This window comes from Protopterus annectens, chromosome 10.part0, assembly GCF_019279795.1.
Source record: "Protopterus annectens isolate FY-2018-M chromosome 10.part0, PAN1.0, whole genome shotgun sequence".
Classification (NCBI taxonomy): domain Eukaryota; kingdom Metazoa; phylum Chordata; order Ceratodontiformes; family Protopteridae; genus Protopterus; species Protopterus annectens.
In genome coordinates this window covers 1,328,722,169-1,328,741,537 of record NC_056744.1, presented here as the reverse complement: position 1 = coordinate 1,328,741,537, position 19,369 = coordinate 1,328,722,169, and positions in this window count along the sequence as shown.

Genomic DNA, 19,369 nt, shown 5'->3' with positions numbered 1-19,369 from the left:
ATTTTAAGGGTGTGCACATGTATGCAACTATCATATTGTAAATATTTCATTCATTATATTTTACATGTAACACATTTCTTTATTGATTGGACTGCACATGTCATATGCCACATGAAAGGTGGGTAATATTTTTGAATGCATTATATGTAGTCTCATTTTATATATTACAAGAACATGGCATGTTAACAGGGTTGTGTACACTTATCATATTCACTGTAAACTTAGAAGGTTGGTGGTGTAACAGGAATTCTGTGACCATACATTTACTGCTGGTTTGGAGGTCTGAAACTCAAATGTATATCATTAATTAGTGACTCAACTCCTCAGATAATCCCAGTTATGTATCAGACAAACACAGGGGTTATGAGAAACAGAGCAAACATATGAGCCAGACATCTACACATCCTGCTAGTATCTGTACAGTTGTGAGGTATGTTCTGTAGTACTTGCCACTGTGCTATACAGGTAAACAGCAATGATGTATACATGGGTGCAGCCTGTGCTGGGGAAGGGCCATCACCTACTAACACTAATCATGTATCCCAGATCTCTACATTGTTAGTTACATGTAGTAAAACTGCCTGCAATGCATGATGTTGAGGGCAGTGTGTCATGCATTTCACCATTTGGGTAATGTGAGGTCTGTGTAACAGATTTGTGCCACCTCACCTGTAAGTGCCTGTGTGTGTGTATTTTGTGTGTGTGTGTGTATGTGTGTGTGTGTGTGTGTGTGTGTGTGTGTGTGTGTGTGTGTGTGTGTGTGTGTGTGTGTGTGCACGTGAACCAGTCAACCTCAAAGTGCAGGTATTAATGTACATATGTTGTCTTTCCCTCACAGGTGGCAATGGGGCTCGGGGTCCCTCCTGCTTGGAATCTGATGTCATTGTCTCTGCAGACTCTGACAATGATGATAGGAATAGTGAGGTACAGGTGGGGTTGTCAGAGGCTGAATATGTGCCAATGGTTGGCATCCTCCTGTTGTCCATACCATCCCCGAACACAGTGACAATGCCCACACATACCCCATCAACAGTGGCCACAGATGATGGACAGTTAGCAGGTGGTGGCATGGAACAGGTTAGTGTAGTGACTATGGTAGGTGTGAGTGTAGACAATGTCCATAGCCAGAGTACAGGTGAGGTCCCACACAGGCGGATGGACAGGGGTGCTTGCAGGAGGACTGCTGCTCATCAAGCCGCTGTCACAAGTGCCACAGCAGGTGTCACCAAATGCATGTTTCAGTTTTTCATGGATGCACAGGCACGTAGTGAATGCCACACCAGACAAATACTCAGGGTGGTGGATGCAACTCTTTCTGATTTACATGGTGACATACATGACCTTGTTGAAGCCACATATCAAAATACTGAGTTCATGAATAGACAGTGGAGTGAGACCTTGGCAATCCTCGACCATGGCATGTCTGAGCTAGAGCATGTGGTGGGAGATGGGCATCGGCCATGCGGACATAGGTCAGCACCAACAACAGCTGAGAGTCTATGGTTCATGGCCCCTTAGACTCTCAGCTGTTGTTGGTGCTGACCTATGTCCACATAAGCATAGGCCATGTGGGCATAGGTCAGCACCAACAGCTGACAGTCTACGAGGCCATGCACCTTCATACTCCTATAGTGGCAGTGACAACAGCACTACCAAAGGGGGCTTGCTGTCCACATCAGAGTGGAACAGGCCATGGGCACATGGTTCTGGCCAGTCCCATCAGGGACATGGATCAGGCAGACAGCAGTCACCATCAGGAAGCAGTACTGCATCTGGCCTTGGACCTGGTGGTGCCAGTGATACCCCTGGCAGGACCAGTTCCCATGTTCATGGCCAGAGATGGTGAACTGGACATCATGCCATGTATGGTCCACAGCTGTCCAACATACCCATGTGTAGGGCAGCCAGATGGCATGACTGTGTGCATGTATGCACACACACACATCTGTGTCACAGACAAGTCGCCTCCAGACACACACAGCACCTCTGCACAGCCCATCTATTGGATACCCCTCCAAAGACACACACATGATGTCAGCTGTATGGCATAGCCTAGGCCTCTGGCAAACCCACACTACACCCTGTGCATATGATGATACTTGTGCCACATCCCTGTCATCCATAACATTGATGCAGGGACATGCTAATATGGGTCTGATGCACAGAGTGAATATAGTACAGTGTAGCTATGTAATACTGTGTAAGGTGCTGTTGGCTTGCATTTGTTATGGGTACACATATAGGTGTACCTTATTAGCCAGGATGCATTATTGCTGTTAGTACCACTGACTGAATGTAGTCTGACATACTGTATTCTGTTTGTGTTCCAGGTGTCTGTGTGTCTGCAGGCTGTGGCCCTGCAGACATTCCCAAGTGGGAGTATGGCAGAGTGGAAATGCACCAACTGTGTCATAGGCAAGGTAAAGCTTTATATGTACATGTACCACTTGTGTATGCATGCAACAGTGCGTGAGGCACACTGTTGTCAGACAGTGTGACCTTGCATACATACCCCTTGTCACAGACAGGTAGCCTTCAGACATGTCACCTAGTGTTGTGTAGTACCACAGGTTCATACATACATTACATGTTACTGCAGTACTGTCACCAGGTCCCTTACAAGTGTAGCCATTACATTAACTGCAACAGATTCACCTGTCAACACCTGTTGGCCCTGCTATTTCTTTCCCATACACTCAACCCTGATGCAGTTGGTGAGGGCATTCATGATATTGTGTATTGCAGGTTTGTGGTATGTATTCCTGCATTCACAGTGTGGAACAGGGAGACAAAATGGTATATCATTTGCATGCACACAGTAAGGACTGACACAGGGGATGTGCATACAGTAACACAAACACAGTTGGCAATAGACAGATTAGTACACCTACATATCCACATTGATGTACTGTAGTACTACATACACATAACATGCTCACATAGATTATATGCATGGGACATAACACACTACCTCTTACAACACATAATGTTCTGAATGTCTTTGTGGATGGTAAGATAACACACCAGAAATAGCATCTGGAGTCATGTATTGCTCCTACATGCCTGGACAAGTGATAGGGTAGCAGATGATGTATTAGCATGATGTTTCAGTCAGGTATGATGCCTGATGCTGGCATGTGTGCCACTACACTCACTGTGGCTGATTTGGCAACAACATCACATACATTGGCATTGTTAAGGGACACAGACCACATATAGGTTGCAAACATCTAGATATTGCATAGACATCTGTACAGAGTACTGGTATGGCCTGCACAACGGTTTAACATACTGCATGTGAGGAAGATGCTGTTACCATGCTATATAAAGTAATACCATTGGGAGGTGGTAAACAGGTTTGGATGGTACACACATCAAAATGGTGTCAGCCAAACAGGATACAATCTTCACCCAAACACAGACACAGTTGTCATTATTGAGAATAGAACCTCTACCTATCTAATTAGTACTACTAGAGTGTTACACAGTTATCAGATGTGCTACAGAGCTTATACAATTTCACTTACTCCCAAGGTACTTCTAAGGCAAATGACATCAACAGGCATAGTAAAGTAGGGTGATGGGAAGTGTACAGGGTGGTACACACCTCAAAATGGTATAACCCGCAATGTATATGATTCTCACACAAACACAAACAGTTGCCAGTATTGTGATTAGAACCCCTAGCTATCTATATATTTCTACTACAGTAGTTACACAGTTATCAGTTACACCACAGAGGTTACATGATTTTACCTACTCCCAAGGTGCTTCTAAGGTGAATGACAGCAGGCCTAGTAAAGTAGGGTGATGGGAAGTGTACAGGGTGGCACACAACTCAAAATGGTATAACCCACACAGTAATGCAGGACAAAAGCACTTCAAACACCAAGGAATCTTCAGCTATTCAGCTCTTTAATAGAAACAGGAACAAAACACAGTGTCACACTGGAAAGTAAAGTAAAGTGCTTTTCGTCTGGTGCAATGACCAGACTTCTTCAGACAAGTAACAGCAGGCACAAAAACAATATATATATATATATATATATATATATATATATATATATATATATATATATATACAGGAACACACTTCCCTCCACCTCTTAATTAATCAATTATCCAATACCAAAACAATTAACCATGTAACTGAATTTCCAACTTGTAAAACTAAGTTAAACTCCATTCCTTATGAACAACTAGTTCATTGATGGTGCTAAAATCAACAACCACATCTGCTATCATGATATGGCAACTACCCATTTAAAAATAGGAAAAATAAAACATCAAACCTAACATAATATATGCTTTAAAAACAGAAATCAAAGAATTAACAAATATCACTAACCTAAAGTGAGTTTCTAAATACATGGGATTCAAAACTCATACTATTCAACCCCACAACTATTATAAAGGTTGACACCTTATATACATTGTGCAACTGTACATAATAGGTCACCCATAGTTGACAAACTGACACCAAAATCTACAATTGTAAACTTGACAATACTCAAATACCACAACTCAGAACACATTGTCATGAAGACAACACTAGTAAAAATGTATATTATCTGTTTAGACTTTTCCGTTTCAGTAAGCATTGAATGGAGTGCCCATCATTAATACCAGGAAAATGGCAAGCATCTAAGCAAATCTGCCACATCAATTCTCTTTTTTCTAATAATAAAGATCTCGGGCCTCCCCTTATATATCCAGCTACATGATCTATCACTCTGAAGTTAAAGTTATGTGTGGGCTTCATTTTAATGTGGGCAGCTAATGCATTTTTGACCTTGCCTTTCCTGATACAATAAAGGCACTCATACACTCGCTCCTGCAGTCTATGATCCATTTTTCTAATGTAAAATGTGGGGCATAGATTACATTGGGTGAGGTATACTATATAACTTGTGTTACAGTTGTACTTGCCTGACAAGGTCTTATAGTTGTTTTCCCTAATGTTGAATGAATACCCTATATTCATATGCTTACAGAAGTTGCAAGATTTACATTTGTTCATCCCAGGATTCTTAATAACCTTATGTTGTCTCATTTCTATAAAGTTTTTCAAATTCATGCCTCTCTTAAATGTAAAGGAGGGAGATGGACCTAACAAAGTGTGTGATTCTAGTTGTTACTAAACAGGTTCCAGTTTTGACATACACATGCACACACACGGTCAGCAAACACACTTGAGCAGCACACACACAGTATCAGCAAAAACACTTGGGCAGCACACACACACACACACACACACACACACACACACATGATCAGCAAAAACACTTGGGCAGCACACACACACACACACACACACACACACACACACACACACACACACACATACACATGATCATCAGAAACACTTGCACAGCATACACACATGATAAGCAAAAACACTTGGGCAGCATACACACACACATACACAAACACACACACACACACACACACACACACACACACACACACACACACACATGATTAGCACAAACACTTTGGCAGCACACACACATGATCAGCAAAACACTTGGGCAGCACACACATACACACAAACACACACACACACACACACACACACACACACACACACACACACACACACACACACACACACACACACACACACACACACACACACACACACACACCGGGTGTTTGAAGTGCTTTTGTCCTGCATTTTTGTTTTTTATTAGTTTGTGGTGTTGATTTGAGTTTCTGCTATAACCCACACAGTATATGATTCACACACAAACACACACACTTTACTTACCAGTATTGAGATTAGAATTGCTGCCTATCTAGTTACTTGTACTATAGTGGTACACAGTTATCGCGTGCAGTACAGAGCTTACTGGGCTGACAACTGGCCAAAGATGCTGATAAGGGGAATGAGCAGTACTGATAAAGTAGGTTGATAGGTTGATAGATTAGTACTAGGCTAACTGCCCTTGCAAGCCATTTTAAGCCTAGTCAATTATCCCTTGTGAGACTCAGACCCTGCACCTTGTGTTTATAAGGCAAACACCTTAACCATTAGGCCATCCTCCCAACCCAAGTAGGGCAGTGGGTGGGAAACATATCAAAATACTTCTTCCTACAAACATACACACATGCTGGATCTGAGAGTAGAACCCCTGCCTATCTAGTTATTTGTACTAAAGTATTACACAGTTACGGCTAGAGCTACAGAGCTTACTGGACTGGCAACTGGCCAAAAGTGCTGATAACTGCACAGCTGAGGTAAGCTATTACAGGTGCCAGAAGGTCTGCCTTCAGTTTTTCTCTTAGATTTTGTTAGTTTTTTTCTTTGTTGCACTTCAAATAGCCTAATAGCTTTGCACTTCAACAGGTTTTTGTATCAATTATTCTAGCACACATGAGAACCATCAGCAATAGTCATTCCTCATGGAATTAGCTCCAGTACTTAACAGTTATGACCTCCCCTCCTGGCATGATTAAAGCGCAGTTCTCTGTGCTTTGTCCATTAACTTGGTGTACATGGGCATTCTGAAGCACTGTTGCAACTCACTCATGTACACAGACAACCCTGTCCTTTAAACTCCCAACACTCAGTCTTGTGAGAGATACCCCTATGTCACCAAATTGGAAGATATTCACTCTCCAGTGAAGACTGGACTAGCTGGTCAAGAGAAGAAGGGTCAACACCTGCACCACACCACACGGAACACATACCCCTCCATAACATCCACTATCAGAGCTCTGACATACAAACAAAAACCACACACCCACATTCACAGAGGCACTCAATAGACATTTACCCAAAAAGCAGAGACCACCAAGACAGACACCCAGTCAACCTCCACAACACAGCACAAACCACAGGACATATATCTCACCTACACAGTGTGCCCCTCAACCTAAGACCCTAAGGCCAGGGCTGGCCTTAGCTGAAATGACGGCCTAGGTGAAGTAGTGCTCTAGTGTCCCTTAAGCCACACCCACACCATACTTGTGAAACACCCCTATTTGCCCCACTCCCACAGGAAGGATCCAGCTCTGTTAGAAATGCTACAGCTAAAGAAATCCCAATTCCCTCCACACCACATGCTCCAGAGACCTCAACCACATTACTACAATCAACAGAACATGCTGGATGGACAGGTTCATAACCCAGAGACTGCCCATTCTATGGTACAGATTTCCCATACATGTCAAACAGAGCACCTCACTGGCTCTCTTCAAGAGAAATCACCCCGGGGATCACTCCAGTGGTTCTACTTGACAGAGGCACTGGGAACTAATGTCAGGTGGCATGATGCCAGGGTAATCCTATGGGCTAGGCTTGTAAAGTCTCCAGAGCCATTAGCCTAGTACACACCTATGAACCTATAAACAACAGCAGGACCTCTAGAACCAGGGTCCCCCAACAATCACAGGGTTTGCTGGTGCTTAAAGCAGGCTATGATTCCACACCATTTTCACACAGATGTGAGAATGTCTTCAGATGACTGATGCTGGCAGATTATGTTTGCATGGCAGTCAACCTCTTAGTAATGAATAATGCAAATAAGGAACCTGGATATGTACTGTGACACCAGTATATCAGCAAAACCATAGATATTTTAAGGACTACTCTAATCAATAACTGTATATACATGTCTTATCTGCTAACATTATTTAAAAATAATGTATGCATCCAATAAGGGTCTGACACCCCTCTCCCAATACCTCTCAACCTTTGAGCTTTAAAAATCATAGTATAAGGTCAGAAAGAAGACCAGAGTCTTACTTTTTACAATAGAACTTTATATGCTAGACCCTATATAGTTCCTGGAAAGGAGTTTCCATGGGTTATATTTATTTGTTTGATAATGTGCATACCTATAAACGGGTCTGCCATTATGAGCAACATCAGTAAACTGAGAAGGAGCAAGACTAAATCTCTGAGGGCCAAAATTATAACACACTACCTAAATCATACCTTTAAGAAGTATACCTGCAAAAACAAGTGTTTTCACATATTTTCAGTCAACCATGGCATGTCAGACTATTTAAAAAATCATACACAGTTAGTAATGAAAATAGTTTGATATTGGCTCCTGAGCAATAATGCTCATATCCACCAGGGAAACTGACACCCCCCTCCCTGTCATATTGCATACTTCAAATAAATATCAGAAAATACAGAATCAAAGTTAAAAGCTATAGTGTATACATTATATATCTTCTCCACCTGCCCCACAGTACAAAACAAACTACTATTTGATGGGTGGCAGCCCTCCTGAAGCATTTTTTTGCACTTATTTCTATTGATATGCATTTTAGTAGTTTTATGAAATAACACAAAATGGTATCCCTACAGAATTCAATCAGCTGTCCCAGATCTAGAAAAATGTTCCTAATTTTGCCTCTTGAGACCCCCCTTTTTAATTAATTATTGAGAATTATGCTCAGTTATAATACTTTCAGTTCTATTAATGTTTTAAGAGAATTGGAGTACTATTTAAAACAAAAATATTCCTTATTTTGATCTTCCTGCCCCCCCCCCATACACATACACACATTTTGACTTTTTTTATAATATTTGAGCAAATAAATTGAGAGGTAGGGTGTGCTTCACTTAATTTATTGATATGCATAAAAATATGATCCTAAAGGCATACCACAAGAAAACAACCTGATGTCAAATGTTTGTGTGCCCAATATACCTTGAAATATTCCATTATATAAGGCAACAGATACTTAATTTAATGACCCCTTTACTAAAACTCTTGTTTTATAAGCCACTTTTATGTATAGAAATAAGGCAGCAGAGATGAGAATATTTCCATGTGATCATTTAAAGATCTTAGGGTATTGTATTTAGAATAAAAAACATGCTGGCACTGAGAAAATGTCATACGTTACCTACATATTCAAGAATCTATCTGAAAACTATTTTTTTTCTAGAAACTTAAGAAACTGAATATTGTTGATTGGTCTGAAAAAATGTACTGCCAATCATTAGCGGACCGGAGTTCCGCTGTGGCGACCCCTAACCGGGAAAAGCCGAAAGAAGAAGAAGAAGCTCTGAAATATCCAGCTCACATCAGTTTGTGGAATTTAAGGAGATTTAAAATAAGAGTGTAAGTAAATCTGTAAGTTCATGTACTATTAAAAGAATTAGAATATATATGGTAAGGGCTTTTCTAAGACTGAATAACCACATTTAAGAAATTAAGAAAGCAATAAGGTGAAAAGAGTTATATAACCAAAGCCGCAGTCCAAAAATCTTTTCAAATGAGGAACACTACAAACTGTGAGTCTGTGGAAAATATAGCAACACACACACACGCGCACACACACACACACATGCACATGCACATGTGCGCGCGCACACACACACACACACACACACACACACACATGCACATGCGCGCGCGCACACACACACACACACACACACACACACACACACTCACACACACACACACACACACACACACACACACACACACATACACCTACTCTCACTCTCTCACAGAGCAACATACACATACCTTCTCTTTCATACAGCAACTAACAACTAGTCTAAATTCCACACACTCCTACTCTCTCAAACAACACACAGACAAGTACTTTCTCATACAGAAAATAACAAAACAACTATTTTAAATTATACAAACGCACATCTACCTTCTCTCTGTTAGCAGCACACACATACACACACGCATGCACCTTCTATCACACAAACAGAATGGGTAATTGAAATTCTATATACACATGCACAGACACACACACTCTTTCTCTCACATACAGAAACAAACAGTTTGAATTACACATGGATACACACTTACCTTCTTTCTAAATCAAACTGCCACATGGACTTAACCCCCCTCTTCATGGAACTGCTAGCTTAAAATTTGTGCTTGACTGCAAATTGGATTTACTTCCACACGGGCATAAGCATGCATGATTCTCATTTAAGGAGAAGACGCTAATACTGTAATCAAAGTGCTGCAGCTGTAAAAGTGGGAGGGTGCTCATCCCCCATGGTTCTGATGCCCTAGTATTTTTTATTTTTTTTTTTAATTAATTTAGTTAGTGCATTCTTTCTTCCCAGCACCTGCTGCAGGCACTGGGAAGAAAGAATGCACTAATTAAAATAAAAAAATAAGTAAGTAAAAATTGCGCCCTTTAGAGAGGCCGGCCTGTACGGCATCCTAGGTAGTCACCTAGTTCACCTATGCCTAAGGCCGCCCATGCCTAAGGCTAACCATCTTGCCCAATACAGTAATCACAGGTAACTCAGTAGTGAGGCACACAGATGTCACACTCACTAGGTTGAATATGGAGAAGGTAACAGTCAGCTGTCTGTCAGGTGCCAGAATCCAACCCATAACACACCCAGTCAGGTCACTCCACAACAACAAGTATCACTCTGTCATTGTCCATGTGGGTGTGAATGACCTGAGATACACCTCCCTGGACTAAATGAAAAGAGACATGTTGGAGCTCTCAAATTATGTGGGCCAGGCGGGTATGACAGTAGCCTTGAGCAGTATACTACTGTCACCCAGAATGATACCACAGTATAAACAACAAATGATTGACTTCAACAATTGGCTTAAGTGTCTGTTGTCATTCTCAGGGGATCCAGTATCTTTCTGCTTGGGATGACATGACTGACAGACCATGATGGCTTGCCTAAGATGGCCTGCATCTGTCACCCCTGGGTTTTTAGGTACTGACTAAGTGTTTTGCCACCCCTATAGTGCCATTTTAGGCAGTGTTCCAAATCAAATTAACACCGTAACAGTTATAAATAAATGCAATATGAGGGGTCATGCTGCTCAACACTAGACATCTAAATCTTGAGATACAGTCACTGGAAGCACTCCTCAAAATAGAGAACATTGACATTTGTGGTTTAATGGAGACCTGATTAACAGCAACAAACAGCACTCCTGCACTACCAGCCTATAACCCATTCCACACCTGTCAGCCCCAAAACATGGACCACAGCTCCAAAGGCGGTGGTGTCTCCATATTCATAAAGGATATGCACATCTCCAGACTTGTATCCCAGCACAATGCATCTGAGATACTTCAGGTACAACTGACATTGGGTAATAGTGCAATCCAGGTCATAGCCTGCTATAGGTCCTCATTCATGTTCCTAGACTCTCAATCCACATTCCTCAACACCCTGGAATCTATCAAGGTCCAACCCAACACTCTCATACTAGGAGACTTCAACTACCCCTCCATCAACTGGGAAAGATACTTAAGCACCAATACACTGGCACAACACTTCTTGGAATTCATAAGTTCCAATTCCCTGGACTGACTCATTCTGACCCTCAGTAGAGGAAGCAACATCCTTGACCTGTGTTGATTACTAACATATGGGACCATTGCTTGACAACAATAGTCAATCCGTACCTGGCCTGATCTAACCATGAAGTAATCACCATGGCAATCCACATCTCACCCACACCCCCAAAAAGGTAACCACCTTGAAAAACTTCTCCAAAGCTGACTTTGGACTCCTAAAAACAGAGGTGGGTAACTTCACAGCACCCATGCCAATGGAAAATAGCTGCATGACTGCCAAATCGTACACAAATGCACTGTACAAACATGTACATAAATGCATGGAACTAGCCATACCCAACAGAACCATGATGCTCTCCTCCCAACACTGGAGGCCAATCTGGTGGTCCCCAGCCATTAATACCTGTACAACAGAAGGAAGAAACTGTTGCAGAAAAAGGTGGAGTCCCTTAATAGCCTCAACAACAACTTAAGATCCCTCTTGAAATCATCTAAAGCCAACTATGATGACAGAATTGCTGCAGACACTGACAACAATCACAAAGCCTTTGATAGTTGTATCAAGAACCTCCACAACAATATGCAGAAGTTCTCTGAGTTACTGCACAATGCTACCTCCTATACTAAGCCAACAGATATTGCCAACATTCTTGCCAACACATTCAGTGCCAGCTTTACTCCTCTCCCCCCCCCCCAAGGGAACAATCAGAATGCCAGAAGAATGCCAGGAACCCAGGATTACTGCAGCCCAGGTTAAACCTGCATTGTCCACAGGCAAGAAAACAGCTTCCATGGGACCCAAACATATCCCTGGCTGTGTTCTACATAAACTACAAAGATACCTGGCACCTAATCTGTGTGCCTGGTTCAGTCACAGCCTCACCTCAGGATTTGTCCCTCCCAAATGGTGCATCACTACAGTCATTGTTCTCCATAAAAGGGTAGCAACTACAGGCCCTGGGAATTATCAGCCCATTAGCCTAACGAGTCTGATATATACCTCTATGGAGCACATTATCAGGGACCTGATTGACAAATATATAGGTAATCTTCTAACTCTGGACCCCACACAGTTTGGCTTTGTGAAAGGGATATCATGCCTGCTCAACCGACTTCTTTAAGTCAGTCACCTGGGCTGTATATGATAAGGCACTGCATACAGCCTACATCAATCTGGCTAAGGCTTTTGATACAATTCCTCAGTCAGGAATTATTGATGAACCTACCAAACTAGGCATCAACCCCTATATCACTAGGTGGGCTGCAAATTGTTTCTCTGACAGAACACACAGTGTGAAAGTAGTGAGCTCCAAGTCAAACTGCCAATCAGTCATGAGTGGAGTCCCATAGGGATCACTCCTGGGTACACTTCTGTTCAGCATCTACTTCTCAAGAATGCAGGCCAACACAAAAGAACTCTGGCTGACCAAGTTCACTGAAAACTGCAAGCTGGTAGCCATCATTAACTTCACAAGTGATGCAGACAACCTACAGAAAGGCCTCACTGAGACCACTGAATAGTGTGGAAACCATGTGGCTTGAAGCCTAACACCACAAAATGCATCATCATTTCCTTTGGTAAAAACTAATTTCCCACTAAATACCACATTGATTTGAGCTGACTGAACACTGTAGGTGTTATAAGAGATCTGGGGATACAGCTTGACAGCAACCTCTCCTTCAACCACAACATTGACACTGTGGTCAGGAAGTCCTTCTATGTGGCCCATCTCATTACTAAGGATTTTGCATCCAGGAAGAAAGAGGTCATCATCTCTGTGTACTCTTCCGCCATTAGACCAATCATCAATTATAATGGCACATTTGGCATGTACCTCACTAGACACCTGCAACAGCTGCAGAGGCCACATAAGTACCTCACAAAGAGGATCCCAGGCATTAAGCACATGTACTGCACAGACTGACTCAAAAGACTCCAGCTATTCTCTGTCTCATATCACCTGCTTAGAGGTGATCTCTGCTTGACTTATAAAGCCATGTCTGACCAAGCTCTTTTAGAAATGCTACATTTAAAGAAATCACAATCCCTCCTCACCACACACTCCAGAGACCTCAACCTCATTACCACAATCAACACAACATGCTGGAGGGGCAGGTTTCTTACCCAGAGACTGCACATGCCCTGGAATAGACTTCCCATACATGTCAAGCAAAGCACCTAGCTGACCCTATTCCAGAGAAATCTTGATGAGTGGATAGGTAATAGAAAGTTCACCCCAGAGATCACGCCAGTGGTTCTACTTGATAGAGGCACTGGGAACTAGCATTGGGTGGTTCAATGGCAGGGCATTTCTATGGGCTAGGCATGTAAAGGCCCCTTGGCCTTTAGCCTGGAAAACACCTATGAACCTATAAGGGGAATGATATCAGCATGACTGATAAAGTAGGCAGGTGGGTGGGAAATTTATCCAAATACTTCTTCCTGCAAACATACACACACACATTTGCCGGATCTGAGAGTAAAACCCCTGCCTATCTAGTTTTTAGTAATATAGTGTTATATAGTTATTGCATGAATTACAGAGCTTACTGGGCTGAAAATTGGCCAAAGGTGCTGATAAGAGCAATGACATCAGTAGGACTGATAAAGTAGTGCAATGGGTGGGACATTTATCAAAATACTTATTCCTACAAGCATACACACACACTTATACACCCACACACACATCTGCCAGATCTAGGAGTAGAACCTCTGCCTATCTAGTTATTTTTGCTATAATGTAACAAAGAATAAAATCTCATATAGGGGCCAAAGTATTCCTAGGTATCCAAAGGCACAAAAACAGAAATAAACTAGGAATACAATGTAAAGACTTGTTTTTAATAAGACAAATGCAAAGCTTTCAAGCATAAGCTCTTTCTCAATGCATCTATAATGTTACACAGTTATCACATAAGCTACAATGTTTACTGGGCTGACAATTGGCCAGAGGTGCTAATACAGGGAATGACATCAGTATGTGCGATAAAGTAGGGCAGTGGGTGGGAGATTTATCAAAATACTTCTTCTTACAAACATACACACAAACTCATTTTCCAGATCTGAGAGTAGAACCCCTGTCTAGATACTGATTTGTACTAAAGTGTTACGCAGTTATTACATAAGCTACAGAGCTTAATGGACTAATAACTGGCCAAAGGTGCTGATAAGGAAGAACATCAGCAGGACTGATAAAGTGGGGTACTGGGAAGTGTTGTGGGTGGGAATGGCCTAAAACTGTTTCACCTGGAAACAAACACAAACTCACTCAGTCTCACATACACAACTGTCACACACAAAAACACACAGTTGCCAGTATTGAGATTAGAATCGCTACCTATCTAATTATTTGTATTATAGTGTTACACAGTTAGCACACATGCTACAATGCTTATAGAGGTGATCGGGGTTCAATGGTACTTCTAAGGTAAATGACAGCAACAGATCTTGTAAAGTAGGGCAATGTGAAGTGTATCGAGTGATAAGAGTCTCCTAATACTTAGACCTACAGAGAGAGAGACACACACACACACACACACACACACACACATACACACACACACACACACACACACACACACACACACACACACACACAGACACGCATGCACACACACACACACACACACACACACACACACACACACACACACACACACACACACACACATGTGTGCAGGTGATATGATATAATAAACCCAGCCTCAGTACTGTTACACAATGGGGCTCACCTTTTATGCTGGTACATGCAACCTTTTACAGCTGGTATGCCACTGTCCACAGCAGGACATCACTGTATGCCATTCAGGGTATCCATGTGTGTGAGTCACTCTGTCTGTGTCTCCCTGTCTCTCTCTCTATATATATATATATATCACTGTCTGTCTCTCAGTTCCCCACATCTATGTGTGTGTATGTTTGACATATGTTATCTGTTGCCCATATATATGTGTGTGTATCTCACACAACAGATGCAGATATATCACATATGGGGCACCTACAGCTAGCTGAGGGTAATCCTGTCTGATGTGTGTGTGTGTGTGTGTGTGTGTGTGTGTGTGTGTGTGTGTGTGTGTGTGTGTGTGTGTGTGTGTGTGGGCGGGGGGACAGTTGAGGTGTACATAGCTGTCTGTATGCACAGAGATATATACACAATACAGTCATATATTCCGAAGTGGGTTCCAACATGTCTTGTGATTCTATAAGTGTAGGAGTATGCCCAGTGTGACCCTCTATAGTTAGAGTGGGAATCCATTCCAGAGACAGGCGTACTCCAGTCCAGGGTTTTGTGTGCTACAGATATACCTCTCAGGAGTACACAGGACTTCCCTCAGGGAACTTGTTTTGTTTAGCAGACATTTTCTGATATTTCTGTAGTCTGACACTGCACTGTATTGTGTCATTACCTAGTGCAGACATCCTCAGATCATCACAGTGCTTTACTAGAGGAATACTACTTGTATGATGCATAGACTGATATTATGAGGACAGATATGGGCATTCTTGCCCAACAAGGCCATTTGTGAGGTATGGCTACAGCCAGTTTAGTAATGACATGGCTGTGTAAACAGTCCAGCAACCAGGTGATATACTGGCTGGGAATCTCCTGCTTGTATGGTATCTTTCTAATCTAAGATGTCATATCCTTGTGTGGGCATACCTCTTACCTGTACATTTTTTGGCAGGTTGTGCAGGTGTTTGGTTAGATGTTTTATCCTTTCTACGTGAACTTGTGTTTTCATGGCAAATAATTAAAGAGTGACGTTACAAAATAATGACAGACATTACTGTTTCAGATTTTAAAACCTTCAGACAATTCCCGCTACTGCAAATCCCTCACCTTACCAACTTTCTCATTATGTAAGGGCAATATTTACAACACATGCCTATCATTGTGCCTTTGTTCCACATTTATTTCTGCCCTTGTCCAGACATCTTGCTGTCAGAGGTTGGGAGTTATGGGTGTGGGTACAGAGTACATTCAACTGTGCAGGCATGTCCGTTATATGTAAAAGCAAACATAAGAAAAAAGGGTTATTGAGAATAACCACTGGCAACAGTACCAAAAAGCACTTATATTCACAAAAGCCATTGCACCTCAGCTACACATCCTTCAAGATGTCACTAATATGCATAGTATATTCCACATGGTACTGTGACTTCCAGGTATGTCAGTGGCAGAGCCGTGGGTGTCACTGACATGCATAACAGTTGGCACTGCAGTTATCTTCACATGGCCCTGTCAAAGACAGCACTGTACCTAGGACACTACAAGATGACTGCCTGGAGAATATGCTGGCCAGATCCAGACAGTATTAACCACACATACACAGAGCTCATTGACCTCTGCATACTGTGGACAGGCAACATGTTTTCATGTGTATTGGTACAGCCCTGCCAATGGGTGCTATGCTGCTATTTCCCCACAAACATACATGTTACTGCATTTGTGTGGGTATATGGGGGGAGGGGGGCACAGACCTGTCAACTGTACACACTTGCACAGACTGTACTATTTGCTTTACATTTTGGTTCCATTTACCACACTATTGTGCCCTGTGCTGGGGACTAGAGGCATGTCAGTAAAGAGCACAGATCAGATTGTACTGGTATACATTTGAGTTTCAAACTTCCTACCCTTTATAGCCTTACTGCAACTGCGGGTCATGCTGTGCTATCACTGTGTGAGTTTGTAGGGGGGCTAATTCAACATTGCTGTCCTTTGAATGCCTTTACCAGTCATTTATCTGTGGTTTTCTACAGCTGACTTGCTGTGTGGGTGTGAGGGGTGGTTAGGGGATCCCCACACTGACATCCATGCCTGTGACCTATGACCCCCCAGTTAGTTGTCCCCACACATATACTGCAGTGGAATTTGCCACCTTGGGTACTACTGCATAGTGTGTGGAGGACAGTTTTGGCCAGACATTTCCTGGTGTCCCGCATAACTCTCAGTTGTGTGCTGCTATCCCAGTAGGTCACCCAATTCCCTTGCATGCATGCAGCATTACCATAATAGCAAAACATGCTAGTCCATTCATTTATTGTTAAGACTGACTTTCCTTGTGCTTGTGACAGTTGTGTGGACAGTGCTTGAGGGACGCCTATGTTGGATGCACACAGTACACTGCCTATACATGGTAAGTTACATGTAATGGGATGTGTGTGTCATCCATTTTACTGTGTGTGAGTCAGAGATACATGTCAGTCCCTGGGGTCCCTGCAGTGTCAGTGTGTGTGCTATGCATTGCTTCTTTGCCAAGGCCTGTGCATACTGGATACACCTCCATCTGCCTACAGGAGCAAGATCAGGGGCCTCCTCCTCTGAGTCCCTCTGTGCCTGTGGAGACCTTGGCAATGGTGGAAGGTTGTGTGGCCCTTCCCCATGCTGTTCCTGCTGCAGCTGTTTCTGCAGGATCATATTGTGTAACATGGCACATACTATGAACATGTGTGCACATGCAGCTGGAGAGTACTGCAAGGCTCCACCAGATATGTCAAGGCAGTGGAACCGTAACTTGAGCATCCCAAACCCATGCTCTATAATGATCCTGGTTTCTGCGTGTGCCTCATTATGGCATTCTAGTGTGGGTGTGTGTGCATTTCTGATGGGTGTCATCATCCATGGCTCCAGTGCATAGCCAGCATCCCCCACCAGATGGCCATATGGGATGCTCCCACTGGCAAATGCCTGGTACAGCTGTGACAAATGCCAGATGTGGGAGATGTGATAGCTTCCAGGGCTGCCAGCACAAACATTCACGATAACGCCCTGGGCATTGCACATGACCTGACAGTTGATGGAGGGTAATCCCTTGCGGTTTATGTAGACTTTGCCCTGTTCACAGGGTGGTGCTTTGATGTGGAAGTGCATGCAGTCTATGGCACCCAATGCCTCCAAGTATTCTGCTACATGGTGGAAGAGATGCATATTTGTGGTCCTCTCCTCACGGGTGTTGGGAAGTAAATGTGCTCACTGGCATGAGGTAGCATGGCATCCAGGAACTGGTGGAGTATCCTGGATGCAGATACCTGTGAGACCCCGATGATGTCCCCGTAGGTCTTTGGAAAGTACCTGTAGCTAGAATTCTTAAGGCTACACATACCTTGGCATCCACTGGGATGGGTATCCCTCTGTTAGTTCTAGGTCTGAATTGAGGCTGGCAGAGCTCGGTGATTTGCGGAAGTATGTCTCTGTCCACGCTGTAGCACTCTACTATCTCCAGATCATGTAGCCCCTGGTAAGTTACCCTAAGTCTGAACACTCTTCTCCTCCTCCTTGGTCTGTGGTGGTTGTCAGCATTATCCTCCTCTCCACCCTCAGCCTCTAGCACATGCTGATGGATCAAAGCAATGGCGGCCCTTAACATTTTTCCAGTTAAAATTCCCCCCCACATGTGTACACTAATGGTGCAGAGTCTGTGGTAAAAACCAGACTGTAAGGTGTTTCAATACTTTATAATGTTGTGCTGCAGATGCTGCCTGTATGATTGGCTAACTATGATGCATTCCACCTGACAGCTATGTTATTTGCACTTGATTGCTTTAATTCTGCTATCTTCCTTTTTTTTTCCCTTCCCATTTCCTCCCTTTTTTACCCCGAAGTGTGCCGAGCAAACCTGGTGCCCAAATGTAAACAGTCCTGCTATCTCTGGGGTTTTTTTTGCTTAGTTTTGTTTTAGACCCAGTGCATACTATGCAAACCATTTTGCTAATGCAAACAGGAAGAAATGGCCCTCCTCTGGATGTGAACATGCTCCTCTTTTCATGGAATAGTTCAATACAGCCTCAGACACACACCCTTGCTTAGCTGTGCTTAGCTAAGATTATCTCTGTGCCATAGGGCTCCAATGTGCTTACTGCATGCCTTACACACCCCATTTTCATGTCTGTTGCTCCTCCTAGTTACACTGTCATGCTACAGCACCTACACGGTTAGGTGCAGTTTGGGATTTAGAAGATTTTTGTGATAAAGTAAATTTCCCCTCATTTGCATACCCCACTGCCTTAGTCCATAGTTACTGTACTAACATGGAGCCTTTCCCCTTGACAACCAGTGTTCCCTTGTATTATTTTGATTCTGCATGCCAT